This window comes from Lutra lutra, chromosome 16, assembly GCF_902655055.1.
Source record: "Lutra lutra chromosome 16, mLutLut1.2, whole genome shotgun sequence".
Classification (NCBI taxonomy): domain Eukaryota; kingdom Metazoa; phylum Chordata; class Mammalia; order Carnivora; family Mustelidae; genus Lutra; species Lutra lutra.
Genome location: NC_062293.1, coordinates 21,645,591 through 21,660,185, shown reverse-complemented (window position 1 = coordinate 21,660,185; position 14,595 = coordinate 21,645,591). Strand labels below are relative to the sequence as shown.

The 14,595-nt window shown below is 44.5% G+C and overlaps 1 pseudogene; it reads right to left on the bottom strand.

Annotated features, from left to right (window-relative positions):
- Nucleotides 1-11,873: 11,873 nt before the first annotated feature.
- Nucleotides 11,874-12,238, bottom strand: LOC125087859 (nucleoside diphosphate kinase, mitochondrial-like; annotated as a pseudogene).
- Nucleotides 12,239-14,595: the final 2,357 nt, after the last annotated feature.

Genomic DNA, 14,595 nt, shown 5'->3' with positions numbered 1-14,595 from the left:
GGATCATGAATCATCAGGTTATTTATATTGAAAAAGCCCCCTGTGTAGCCCAGCAGTTAAGGATCCCAACCCAAGGCAGGAGAATTTGGGCCAGTTATTGATTGGACACATGTTTAAGCCTGAATACCCTGGGCCAGGGCATCAGAAGTGAACGAGGGATTCAGTGTCACAGAAAACTACATTTCCCAAACCACTTTGTCCTCCAGCTTCTCAGGTAGATTTGGCCAGTGGGAGGAACTGACAGATGATGGAAGGTAGAGGAGAAGGGGGATATCAGAATGTTTCGGACAGCTTTATTGAGATAGAACTCACATTTACATATATATAATTCACCTTTTTAAAGTGTACCAGTCAATGGTTTTGTATATTCACAGAGTTGTGCAAACATTACCACCATCAATTTTAGAAGATTTTTTAATTACCTCTTCCCATTTGTTAGCAATGACTCCCCATCTCCCCTCCAACCCTGTCCCCAGGCCCTGGTCGCCACCACCAATCTTTCTCTCTCTATCGATTTGCCTTTTGTAGACACTTTGCATCAATAGATTTATATATATGGCCTTTATGTCTGGCTTCTTTCACTTATCATCCTGTTTTAAAGGTTCATCCTTGTTATAGGTTAATCCACATCTCGTAGCCTCATTGTTTTTCATGGCCCATTAATATTCCATCATATGGATATACCAAATTTGGTTTATCTGTTATCAGTTCAACATTTGGATGGTTTCTACTTTGTGGCTCTTATGAATCATGCTGCTATGAACAGTCATGTACAAATTTTTGTGTGGACAAATGTTTTTATTTCTCTTGGGTACATACCTAGGAGTGGAATTGCCAGGTCATATGGTAATTCCATGTTTAATGGTTTCATTTATTTATTTATTTATTTATTTATTTATTTATTTATTTATGAGGGAGAGCACACCTAAGGGTGGAGGGGAGGGGCAGTGGTAGAGGGAGAGAGAAAATCTCAAGCAGACTTCACACTGAGCACAGAGCCTGGCATAGGGCTTTATCTCATGACCCCTGAGATCATGACCTGAGACGAAATTAAGAGTTAGATGCTTAACTGACTGAGCCATCCAGGTGCCCCCAATGTTTAACATTTTGAAGAACTGTCAAGCTATTTCCCAAAGTGGCCTCATGATTTTATATTCTCATACACAATATATAATATGGTTCAATATATGAAGGATCCTTGAAAAAACCTGTTATTGTCTCTTTGATTCTAGTCTTCTGGTGGTTATGAGATGGTATCTCATTGTGGTTTTGATTTGCATTACCCTAATGATGTTGAGCACATTTTCATGTGCTTATTGACCATTGCTATATATTATTTGAAGAAACATCTATTTAAGTCATTTTCCCAGGATGCCTGGGTGGCTCAGTTGGTTAAGCATCTGCCTTCTGCTCAGGTCATGATCCTGGAGTCCCAGAATCGAGTTCTGCGTCGGGCCACTTGCTCAGCAGGGAGTCTGCTTCTCCCTCTGCCCTTCACCCCACTCGTGCTCTCTCTCACTCTCTCTCTCAAATGATAAAAATAAATAAGATCTTTAAAAATAAATAAATAAATAATTTGCCCATTTTAAAATTTTTTTTTTTTATTGTGAGTTTTAAGAGTTCCTTATTTATTCTAGACACAAGTCCTTTATCAGATACAGTACTTATAAATATTTTCCTCCATTCTGTGGACTATCTTTTCACCTTCTTTTTTTTTTTTTTTTAAAGATTTTATTTATTCATTTGAAACAGAGAGAGAGATCACAAGTATGCAGAGAGGCAGGCATAGAGAGAGAGAGGAGAAAGCAGGCTCCCCGCTGAGCAGAGAGCCCAATGCGGGCCTCGATCCCAGGACCCTGAGATCATGACCTGAGCCGAAGGCAGAGGCTTAACCCACTGAGCCACCCAGGCGCCCTCTTTTCACCTTCTTGATGGTGCTCTCTGACTTTAAAGCAAACAACTTTAAAGTTTTAAGGCCCAGGTGCCTGGGTGGCTCAGTGGGTTAAGCCGCTGCCTTCGGCTCAGGTTATGATCTCAGGGTCCTGGGATCGAGTCCCACATTGGGCTCTCTGCTCAGCAGGGAGCCTGCTTCCCTCTCTCTCTCGGCCTACTTCTCTGTCTACTTGTGATCTCTCTCTGTCAAATAAATAAATAAAATCTTTAAAAAAAAATTTTAGGGCCCAATTTATTTATTTTCTTTCATCACTTGTGCTTTTGGCATTCTATCTAAAAATCCATTGCCTAAATCAAGTTCAAGAAGCTTTAATTAATTCTTATGTTTTCTTCTGAGAGTTTTATACTTCTAGTTTTTTTTTTTAAGATCTTATTTATTTACTTGACAGAGAGAGATCACAAGTAGGCAGAGAGGCAGGCAGAGAGAGAGGGAGAAGCAGGCTCCCTGCTGAGCAGAGAGCCCAATTCGGGGCTTGATCCCAGGACCCTGAGATCATGACCCCCACCGAAAGCAGAGGTTTAACCCACTGAGCCACCCAGGCGCCCCTATACTTCTAGTTTTGACATTTAGCTCTGATCTATTTTGAGTTAATTTCTGGTATCATGTTCCCTTCTATTCCCCAAATGTTGGAGTTTGTTAAATGCTTTTTCTGTAAAAAAAAAAAAAAAATGCTTTTTCTGTGTCCACTTTAGCTTTTTTGTGCTTTGTTCTAATAAATATAGAAAATATGTAGATTAATTTTTGTATCTTGAGCCAACCTTGAATTCCTGGGGTAAATCAATGGGTCATGGTGTATAATCTTTTTTTATATGTTGCTGGATTGGGGTGTTAATATTTTGTTGAGGATTTTGCTTCTATATTTATAAGTGATAATTGTAGTTTTCTTTTTTTTTAACTTTTTAAAAAAGATTTTGTTTGAGAGAGAGAGAGAGAGAGTGAGTGCATGAGTGGTGGGGAGGGACAGAGGAAGAAGCAGACTCCCTGCTGAGCAGGAAAGCTTGATCCTAGGACCCTGGGAAGATGACCTGAGCCAAAGGCAGTGCTTAACTGACTGAGCCACTCAGGTGCCCCTGTAGTTTTATTTTCTTGAGACATCTTTGTGTAGTTGGGGTATCAGTATAAGTGTAATTAAAGATCTGTCAATTTTGAAAATCTTTTCAACATACTAATTTTTGTTTTTATTGGTTTTCCTTACTTTTTCCTATTCTCTATTTCATTTGGTTCCATTCTTATCTTTATTATTTCTTTCCTTCTGCTTGATTCAGGTTTAGTTTAGTCTTTTTTTTCCCCTGATTTCTTAAGATGAAAGGTTAGGTTCTTTATATGAGATCTTTCTTCTTTTTTTCCCCAATATAAGCATTTATAGCTATAAATTTCCAAGTATGCACTTAGCTACAACCCGTAGGTGTTGATATGTTGTTTTCATTTTCTTTTTTTTTTTAAGATTACTTATTTATTTATTTGACAGAGAGAGAGACCACAAGTAGGCAGAGAGGCAGGCAGAGAGAGAGGGGGAAGCAGGCTCCCCACTGAGCAGAGAGCCCAATGCGGTGCTCGATCCCAGGACCTGAGATCATGACCCAAGCCGAAGGCAGAGGCTCAACCCATTGAGCCACCCAGGCACCCCTGTGTTTTCATTTTCATTAATCTCAAAGTATTTTCTAATTTTCCTTGTGAGTTCTTAGGCCCATTGATTATTTAAGAGTATGCTCTTTAATTTCCATGTATCTGTGGGTTCTTAAAATTTCCTTCTGTTATTGATTGTGGTCAGAGACTATACTTTGTATGATTTCAATTCTTTTACATTTCCTGAGATTCATTTCATATCCTAACATGAGGTCTGTCTTGGAGAATGTTCCATGTGCACCTTGGAAGAGGTCTTATTGGGGGAAGTAGTCTGTAGTATCTGTCAGGTCCACTTCATTTATACTGTTGTTCAAATTTTCTGTTTCCTTATTGATTTACTGCCATGTTGTTATGTCCACTATTGAAAGTAGGATATTGAAGTCTCCAACCAGGATTGTTGAATTGTGCATTTCTCCCTTCAGTTCTGTCAGTGTTTGTTTCATGTGTCTTTGGGCTTTCTTTTTTAGGATCATATATGTTTATTTCTGATAAAAGGGTCAGTTCATCAATTATAAACTCTTTTTATCATTATAAAATGTTCTTTGTCCCTATAATCAATTTTTGTCTTAAAGTCTATTTTGTCTGATATTAGTATAGCCTTTCAAACTCCTCTTTGGGTGTTGTTTGCACCGTCTACATTTTTCCATCCCTAGGATGTTTCCTTCTCTGCTCCTAGAGGCATCCTCAGCAGTGGCTCCCTGTCTGTGATTCTAGAGCCCATCAGCCAGCCCCTGCCTCTGTGGGGCCAGCACCTGGACTCTAGCTCCTGCTCTAGTTTCTGGGCCCTGGTAATACTACTTTCTCCGTATGTCCCTCCAGCTCTGGGGACACTGGCAACTTCCTGCTGTTATTAATCTGTGGGTGGCCTCACCATGCACTGTTTGACTTCTCAGCTCTTCCATCACCTGGATAACTGGTTCCCTATATTAAATTGATTTTGTTTCAAATACCTAGAGTGACTCTTGTTTGCTTCAGCCCTGACTGATACAAGGTGATTCCAGTCCCCAAAGAATTTAAGGTTCAGAAGAAATTAAGGTTAAATTATACATTCTCTACAGTTAGGACCAAGACCAAACATGACATGATGCTTTACCTAAAATAAGGGAACGAAATCCCAGATTGCACAGGGCAGGAAGGCAGATGGACAAGGAGATAGAATACGCTTTCTTCTCCCCAGATGATGGACATTCTGTTGGGGTGTAGTGCAGTGAGCTTAGCTCCCTGTATGATCTTGGGCAAGTTGCTTCTCTTCTCCGGGCCTTGGTTTTCTCAAGTGTAAAGGGGGAGGCTGGGCTGCCTAGCAGACACCTAAGCTTTGGCATAGTGTAGGGCTTTCTTGTGATTGAAGTGTAGGGCTTTCTTGTGACATCCTGCTTATGGCTCAACCATTTGTGTTATCCCAAATTTCCCAAATGGAAGCATGAGAAGCCCTCACCGGACCTTCCTTTCAGCCCCAAAATTTTGACTATTTTCATCACTGGCATTTGGAGCCCATTTGCTTTTAGGGATATAGGAAATCTCTTGAACTAGGTGGAACGGACTCTCAGGGGTTATATCTGGGCAGGGTGTTGGTAAGGAAGGGCAGGACAACTTCAGTTTGGAATTCTTCCAGAAGCTTCCTCCTGTAGCCCTTTTCCACGTACCAGATGCTTCTAAGAAAAAATAAACTTAGAGGTAGAAGACCTGTGTTCCAGCCTTGCCTTGGCTATAACTCACTCTGTGACTTTGGGCAAGTCACTTCCTCTCTCTGGTTCTTGGCCACCCTTCTGAAAATCATGGAATTGGACCACATACAGTCCAGACTCTCTTTTCAGGATAGTTCTTGTTATCCTCAGGAATTTTCTTTGGTTCTCTAGTTGGTGTAGGCCCCCATAGAAGGTCCACAAATATACTGGGAAGGACGGGAGAATTTTGTGGCAGAAGCAGCATGTTGTTGGGGTAGAGGGATAAGAGGCTGCTGATTCCGGTCTCCTTAGCAGCTTCTGCCTGATGCTAAGTGGTGGTGCTCCCTCCAAATCCTTTTCTTCCTCTCACTTTCCTGCCTGAACCTTCAACTCTGGCTGTATGGACATTGCATGTTGTTGCCTGGGAACCTTCAGTTTCAGTTTCCTAGCTGGTCTCTGAGCAAGACCATGGGGATTCCCTAGTATTTTTCAACACTGATTGTGAGCTTTCCTTCTTCATGGTGGCATGCAGTCAGTGACTCTTCACTGTGAACGAATTTTTTATGGGAGGTACGGTATAGGAGGAACCCAGGATGACTTTCCACGTCCCATCCCATCCATGGAGGCCCAGGATGGCCCACTTCTACTGCCCTTTCTTCTCTGAACTTCCATAGCACTTTACTCTGGGGACACCCAAATTGGCATGTGAACTATTTTCTATTCTGGAGTGGACTTTATGCTCCTTGAACACAAAATTGTGCTGTGTACTTTTCCAGGTTGTCTTTGTGTTGCCTCTAACAATGCAGTGATGATAGAAAAAAAAAAAAGAACGAGAGAGAAATTTTTTATGTAGTTTGGTATAGTTCAGTAATAGTTCAATAATGGGTCCCCTGGGTGATGTCCTCTCTCGTGGAAGGTTCTGCCCCATCCCACTTGTTATGGAGCATGTGTTGTATGTCTAGCAAGAGACTTGAAGCCAGCCTCTTGAGACTGCTGCCTCTTTTCTTCTGGAGAATAATTTTTTTTAAAGATTTATTTATTTATTTGAGAGCAAGGGAGAGGTGGAGAGAGGAGGAGGAGCAGAGGGAGAGAGAGAGAGTTTCCAGCAGACTCCTTGCTGAGTACGGAACCCGATTTCAGGCTCGATCTCATGACCCTGAGATTATGACCTGAGCCGAAATCAAGAGTCAGATGCTTAACTGACTGAGCTGCCCAGGTGTCTCCCCACCATTTTTTCCTTCTGGAGAATCTTAAAAGTCAACACAGGGACTCCCCTTACTGATGCTCAGGGGCTCATGGGAGTGGGCTCTATTGTGTTGAAGCTGTGCCAAGGATGTGCTTAGTCTTATGAGTGAAGGTGAGCCCTTCGAGTCTATGTTCTCCATTGGGACTGCCGTGTATACTCTGAAGTGTCCATACAAAGGACATGGCCATAAGAGAAGCAGTTGCACTGGGTTTGCTTATATCCAGAGCATCTTTGGACCACTAGGTCTTTGGTCTTTTAAAGACTGATCGCCTCACACAAATGGAGGCTGTTTGACACTGAATACCTGATAAGCAGATGCCTAACAAACATTTAATTGATTAATAAAGTGACTTTCCTGAGATGCCAGCCCTCCCTCCACCTCTTTCTTGGGATCCCCTTTCTTCCTTTTAAATTGACTTTGGTGGGAGTTGACTGTAGACGCTGCTGGTCTCAGCAGCAGCTTCAATAGGACCCGTATTATGGCAGAACAGAGAACACTTTGCTCCCAGGGAATAGGCCGCAGGACATCTGTTTTGGTTCCGCAGTGACTTAATTGATTTATTTTACAAATATATCTGATAGGCACTCATGTGTCAGGCATGGCTCTGGACTCTACAAATACAAGGGTGACACCCATGGTCTCTGGGCTTTCCTAGCTCACTTGGGGGCATGGTGGGTATATTAGTCAGCTCAGGCTGACAACATACCAAGATTGGGTGGCTTAAACAACAGAAATGTATTTATCACAGCCTGGAGCCTGGAAGTTACAGATCAGGGTCCAACACACCCAGGGTCAGCCTCTCTTCCTGGCTTGTAGATGGCTACCTTCTTGCTATGCCCTCAACTGGCCTTTTCTCAGTTCATGCAAAGGGGTGAGGAGAGAGGAGGAGGAGAGAGAGAGGCCTCTGATATCTCTTCTTATAAGGACATTAATCCTATTGGATCAGAGCCCCTCTCTTTTGACCTTATTTAACCTTAATGACGGCCTTGAGAGGCTCTAACTCCAAATGTTTCCACCCTGGGGGGTTAGGGTTTCAACATATGGATTATGGAGGGACACAAACGTTTATTGCATTACAGTGGGGAAGATGGAAAAATAAAGAGGCAGTTTAAAAGTATAAGCACTAAAAGTATAAAAACTTGCATGAGAAGGTATACAGTCAACTCAACATGGGAAGAGAAAAGGATGCAAATAGAGAGGTATGCAGTAATATAAAAGTATTTTTCTTTATACCTTCATGTAGTAAACATTTCATAATATTTAAACAAGTAATGGAAGACAGAATATAGTACAAATGGGGGGTGGGGCAAGCCCAAGATGCAGCAGGAGCATGTAGGGGAGGCCATGAGAAAAAGTGTCATCTCAGAGCAGTAGGAGCAACCCGGGTAAGAGTGGAGGATAGCGGCGAGCTGTCCAGGACAAAGTGCAAGTCCAGAAGTGCTGCCCAGCGACCTTAAACAAGTCACTTACTTTCTCAGAATTACTCTGTTCAGGAGTTCAGGATACTGGGAGAACCCCATTGTTGAACTTGGCCTTCTTGCCGGGCAGATGTAGCCTGTGGGTCGATTTCTGGCCTGTTACCCAAGCAGTGGGAGGTTGTGTTTGGCGCATGAGACATTTTTTTGCTTTTGCTGTGTCTTCAGAGCGAATCTTTCTTTGCCGTTGTGATGTGTCAACATATGGTGTCCAAAGCATTTCCTAGAATTGACTGTTCTCTGCTCATCTGCTTATCCATTTGTCTGTCCATCCACTCATCCAATATCCGTTTACTGAGCTCCTGCTCTGCCAGGTATTGGGTCAAGTGCTAGGACTTGAAGGCCCAATAAGCCATGGCCAACTAATGACCACAGAGCATTCCAACTAATGGAAAATAGTAAGCCTCCACATTTGTATAGGGCTTCCATATTCCTAAGCCCATTCTTAGATCATATCCATGTAACCTTCATGGTTGCTCTGTTTGCTGGGTTTCAGTTTTCTGATTGAGGAAACTGAGAGTTCAAAGAGAAGAAGTGACTTGACCTTTGACTCCAAGCTAAGGGGCTTTTCCCTTCATACCAGGTTGACACTAGGCATGACCCGAAGGACTCAGGCCATGGCTGTCCCCTTCTTGCTTGGAAAAGATGCCCTCAGACAAGGCTTCCTGCACCCTGTCCCCTTCTCTGAGAATGTGTGCTCTGCTTTTGGGGGAAGTCCTACCCATGAACGGAGGTTTCTGAGAAGAAACAGGGAAGAAGATCTGGAAGAAACCTTCCTAGTTATTCAGTTCAACCACCCACTGATGACTTGCTGGCCTAGAGGGTAAAGAATAACGTAGCTGAACTGTTTCTGTCTGGAAAGCCCTGAACATGGTCTTACTGTTTCTTACCAGTTCTTGGACCCACCTCGTATCCTTTTAATGAACTCCTTTTTCTGAATCAATTAGCTAAGGTTGTGTTTCCCAACTAAGAACCTAGGCTGCTAGAATTTGTAAAGAGCGATGTACTATTTATTGATGTGACCCATCTGGTCTTCTCAAGACAAACAGGGTTCATATGTAAATTCTGTCAACAAACTGGAAAAATACTGATTTTTCAAGGTAAGCTTCTAAAGGCCTCTGTCTGACAAACTGGTCTTATCATGTATATTAAATAAGACATGCAGAATGGATGATATTGACTGAAGACAGAATCCAGAAGAAATTAAAAAAACCAAAGGCATGTCTGAAAATATTATTAAAAAGTCTGGATTGCCCTCTCTCCTGGCTGAAATCTCTCAAAAACATTGATAAAAGCACACTTATCTTTGTCAAGCTTGGGCGTGAGCTGAGACATCAGATCACAAAATAAGGTGGGAAGAGCGCAGGGGCAGAGAAGACTGAGCAGGAGTGTGGCAGGAGACAAGGTCAGTGTAGGTGACACTGATGGGTAGTATATTTGAAAGACCCTAAGAGAGTGAATCTTAAGAGTTCTTATCACCAGAAAAAAAATTCTTGTATCTACAAGATGACAGGTGAACTAATTGTGATAATAATTTCACATTTCTAATAAATGCAGAAATCAAGTCATGATGCTGTGTACCTTGAACTTAATACAGGGCTGTATGTCCTTTCTATCTCAGTAAGACTAGAAAAAAATGTTAAAAAAAAAAGCAATTGGGGCGCCTGGGTGGCTCAGTGGGTTAAGCCGCTGCCTTCAGCTCAGGTCATGATCTCAGGGTCCTGGGATCGAGCCCCGCATCTGGCTCTCTGCTCAGCAGGAAGCCTGCTTCCTCCCCTCTCTCTCTGCCTGCCTCTCTGCCTACTTGTGATTTCTCTCTGTCAAATAAATAAATAAAATCTTTGAAAAAAAAAAAAGCAATAAAATACCCTACTGTAAACTCACCCTCCCTGCTATCATAGGAAAGAACAGAGATCTTCTCTGCAAGGTGAGATCTGGAGAGATCCAGCAGAAGGAAGCACACCTTGAGTCCCCTGGAAGGAGCCAGATAAGCAGAAACTCAGTCCTGTCTTACTTGCAGCTGGAGCCCTTGTCAAAGTACGCATTTCTTGGCTCTACCCCGAGGGTCCTACGGCTTCCTGTCCCTCTGGGCAAATAGATCAAGTCCAAGATGGTACCACTTATTCCTCCCTCCACCTCCAATCCCTGTTTTATTTTACTTGGGAACAATCTATTCCCATGTGAAAATCCAGGGTAGTGGGCTTGGTATTGATTTAGGGTTCCAGCCAGATAAGGATGCCCTAAATTTGAGAAAGGTTCTGCTTTGAACTTACCTAGAATTTTGTAATTTGAACCTCTAAAGAAGAAGCTCTCTTAATTCCAGGGTGTGTGTATATTTCCTGTTGGTTGCTCAGTGTTAAGAATTCTATTTGGAGCGAGGCTGTCATTTTTTTAGGGTGTAGGGCCTTTGAAGGTCTTTATCAGATGTTGGGTCACTACAAAGGAAAGGAGCCACAGGGTGAGGTGAGGAGCTGTCGGGCGGCAGGCAGAAGGAGGTAGCTCTCCAGGAGGAGGATAAGGGAAGGAGGGACGGGCACAGACTAGCATGAGGCCTCAGGTCACCCAGACACCTGTTGCCATGGCCCGGTGGCGGTTTCCTGCCGCTTGCGAGGACACGCGTGCACAGAGAACACAATGGGTTTGTCTTAACAAGAAGATGCTTCCTGTTTTGCCACCTGGTTCAGTGCCGAGAGGAAGAGTTTATGGGTCTGTGTTTTTCATGTCACTGAGCTCTGTGAGGGAAGGAGTGGGGGCAGGTGAGGCTGAGGGTCTGAGGAAAGGTGAAAGGGAAAGCAGGCGAGCCATTTGTCCTTCTAGAATGGCTCAGAGAAACCTCATACCATTCTAGTTTCAGCCACTGGGGGGGAAGTGATGGCCACACTGCCCTCCTGTCCCAACAGCTCCATGCCAGGGCCCCTGCGTGCACCTGACGGTTACCCAGAATCTCCTTGGCTTTTTTGGTCCCTTACTGAGAGACTTCTGCAGTAACCTTTATCTTGGTGAGGAGGCAAGAACAGCTGGAAACTTGGACTGAAATAGCCTCTGTGGTGAAAGCAGGGGCCGGAAAAGGTGATGCTGATCTCAGGGTGAGTGATGAATGAGAAATCCCGCACGCCTGCAGCCTCCCCGCTACGCCAGACGGAGCCCACCACTGGGCTAATCCTACATATTTCACAGTACAGTGTGTGCATTTTATTTTAATTAAGTTTTATCGATTAATTAAATTTAGTTACATTTAATCAATTAGGTAATTTTTAAAGATTTTATTTATTTGAGAGAGAAAGAGTGGGCGTGTGCGCACGTGTGAGATAAAGAGAGAATGAATGGGAGTGGGGAAGGAGAGAGGGAGAGGGAGAAGCAGACTCCACTGAGCAGGGAGCCTGATGCGGGGATCCATCCCAGGACCCTAGGATCATGACCTGAGCTGAAGGCAGATGCTTAACTGACTCAGCCACCCAGGCACCACTAATTAATTAAAGTGGGTGAGAAGGTAAGCTTTATTTCTACTCTCAAACTCTTCCAACTTTGCATGAAATCCTTCTTCATCTCTACCTTGGAGATGGCAGAAATTGTAATAAGCGATGCACTGCCATGCACAACACAGTGAATTTTAGCGTTCCCCCCACCACACACACTTTGGGAGAACAGAGGTCACACTATACCTTTTTGGAGACACCCCAAAGGTTGTCCCGCACTTTGATCCAGAAAGGATTTGGTTCAATTTCTTGCTGGCTTAGGATACTAAAAGGCACATAAAGTTTGGTTGCTCAGCCCCTCTGGGCTGGGGTGGGGAGAAGGTGGACAGGGAGATGGTCTGGGACAGACCATGGAGGTGAGCTGAAGTTCTTGTTGACAGAGGGAGTTGATCCTAGGTGGCTGCTGGTGTGGCTGAGGTCCTCCTGAGTGCTCAGGCTGGGTGGATGCTGGCCTGGTGGCCCTGCTCAATCCACCAGCTCACTGCCCCAGAACCATGGCTGGATCTCCCTCTGGGCCCCCTCCATGGAGTCGCTGGCACAAATGAGCTTCTTGCTGATGTGGATGCTGAAGTCCCTCCTGATGGCGCCGGGGACAGCCTCAGCAGAGTCAGTGTGGCCTAGTCCTAACATGGCCCTTGAGGAGTAGACCACACTGGGGCCTTCCCAGACCATGACTGCCACTGGCCAGAGCTCATGTAGGTGATGGGGGCCGGGTAGAAGGGCTTCCTCTGCAGGTCCTGGTAGTGCTTGGCAAGAACTCTGGTGCCTGCAGCATCTTCATCCCCACCAGCCTCTCAAAGCACTGGATCCCACCCCCAACAAGCCACTGCTCTACCCCATTTGGCTTCACTGCAGCCAGGGTCTGCCCCCATATCCAGGAGCTAGGGCTTGTGATCAGGTTCAGGCCCGGGGCCAAGAGCCACTCAGCAGCCCAGGCTCTGTGGTGTGTTCCAAGAGGCTGCCCATGATCTCCCACCTGGGGGTTGCTGGCTGAGCACCTAGAGTTTGTACATTTTGTTATTAGAAAGCCCAGTGTCTATATGCTTGTTTAGCTCAAGATCATCTGTTGTGATGGAAGAGTATGGGGTTCCAGTCTGTGCTTGGCTAGCCAGGTTTCCAGGAGGGCCTCTCTTGTTTCCTCCTCTGGGGACTGAACCAGATAATCTTGGATGTCCTCTCTAGTCTCACAATTGGGGGATTCCGTTGATCATATCCAGGAAGGGTGGTGAGGTTCAGAGAAGCTTAGTTTATGGACATTTAGGAAATCCTAGTAGAGCTTTGGTCAGCAAGAAAACACAGGAGGAGTCTTGAAACCATCCACACAGTTGTTGAAGACCATCTCCTCCCTCCTCTTCTTGTACCCTCGCCGCGGCATGCAAAGCCCTTCTCAACAAGGCTCATTCACCACCTCCGTCTTCAGTCTCTGACTCCCACCTGTACCCAGCCATTCTGGGCCAACTTTGGGTTCCCCTAAAGCACGGTGCACATTCATTCTTCTGGACTCTTCTACATGCTCTTCTCCCCAGGAGAGAAGGCTCTTTCTCCTGTTAGACTCCAGCTCATCATTCAAGAACCAGCTCCAGTAGCCCTCAGTTCCTGCAGAATTTCTGATGCTGCCAGCCCAGAGCACACCATTCATATCTGACGCCCACAGCATGCTCTTCGCACTCCTGTGATAACACCTCTTAGTCTAATATTTATTCTAGGCACGTATGCATTTTTCTCTCTCCGTCAGGTTACAACTCAGTGGCACCTTGTTTATTTCTTAGATGCTTAACACAGCACCTGGCATATTCTCCGTGCTCAGACCAGTAGATATGAAATCAAACCGAAGCACTTTCTTAGGAGTCGCCTAGAGCTCATGAAATAGTGGCCACTTTTCTGTACAGCTAGGAAGGAGATGGGCAGAGGAGGGAAGCGTAATGGGCCTATCTCCACCTAACTGCATGGCCATCCACCCCCCCCCCCCCCGTCCCCTCCAACGGTTAGTGTCAGCTTTGGCTTCTGAATAAAACTCATGGGGTTCCCACTCTGGGAACTCTTCCAGACTGATAAGGCAGGTCAGCAATTTTAAGGATCTTACCTACTGTTTGAGGAAGGAAGAGAGCTGATACTCAGACTCTTCTACATGCCAGACCTGGCGTCACCACATTTAATCTCCCAAGAATCTTATGAGGTAAGTACTCTGATGCCCATTCTACAGATGAGGAAAGAGAAACTCGGAGAAGTTAAGGACTTTCCCAAAGGGGACTGACAGCCAGTAGCAGAGAGCAAGGAATGGAACTCCCCCATCCATCCTCTTTCCCCTAAGCAACACTAGCTGGTAACCAGAAACCCAACTTCATAACCACCGAAAGCCCCGAATTCGAATGCCTTTGAAGCCAACAAACCAGCAGAAGAGGAATCCCCTTACAGACTGGGTATCCTTTCCGAAGCCGGCCTCACGAGCGTTTCTGATTGGTGGAGGGTAGGTCACGTGCTCGCGTCCTAGCCTCAAGGGAGCTTGGGAGTTGGAGTTCTTGATTTCTCAGGAAGGCAGGATTGTAAGGGAATTTCCTCCAGAAAGGCCATTCATAAGATGATGGGCGTCTACAAATATGACAGATGTTCACGATACTGACTCACCCCTAAATGTCACAGAAAAGGAAGTTATTTTAGATGCCCAAACAAATTTGCTCTTTCAAATCCTGCTCCTTCCTTAAAATGTGGTTTTAAGGAAGAATTTTTATTACATAATTTTGGGGGTTATAAGTTACGTATGTTAAAAGTTCACCTCGTTTAGTCTACATGTCTAAGGGTTTTTATAAATGCAGACAGTTGTGTAACCACTACCGCAAGCAAGATAGAGTATACAACTGTCTCATCGCCCCCTGTAGTTTTTGAAGCAAAGACCTTTTAAGCAAAGAACAAAAAATAGCGCTGAAGAGATTTTATGTGTAAATATCAACATAGGCAGGCCGAGTCTCCCCCTCCTCGGCTCCTGGCCCAAGGGTAGAGAGACAAAGTTTACCGCAAAAAGACTGAAATGGTCCAAAGTATCATCTCCTTTCAAATGTCAGGTTTAGGGTTTAATGCAAGATAATGGATGAGGTTAACTGTTGTGGTTCTAGCTCACTGCACGGATGCCTGCTTAGTTTGACAGGCAAACAACAC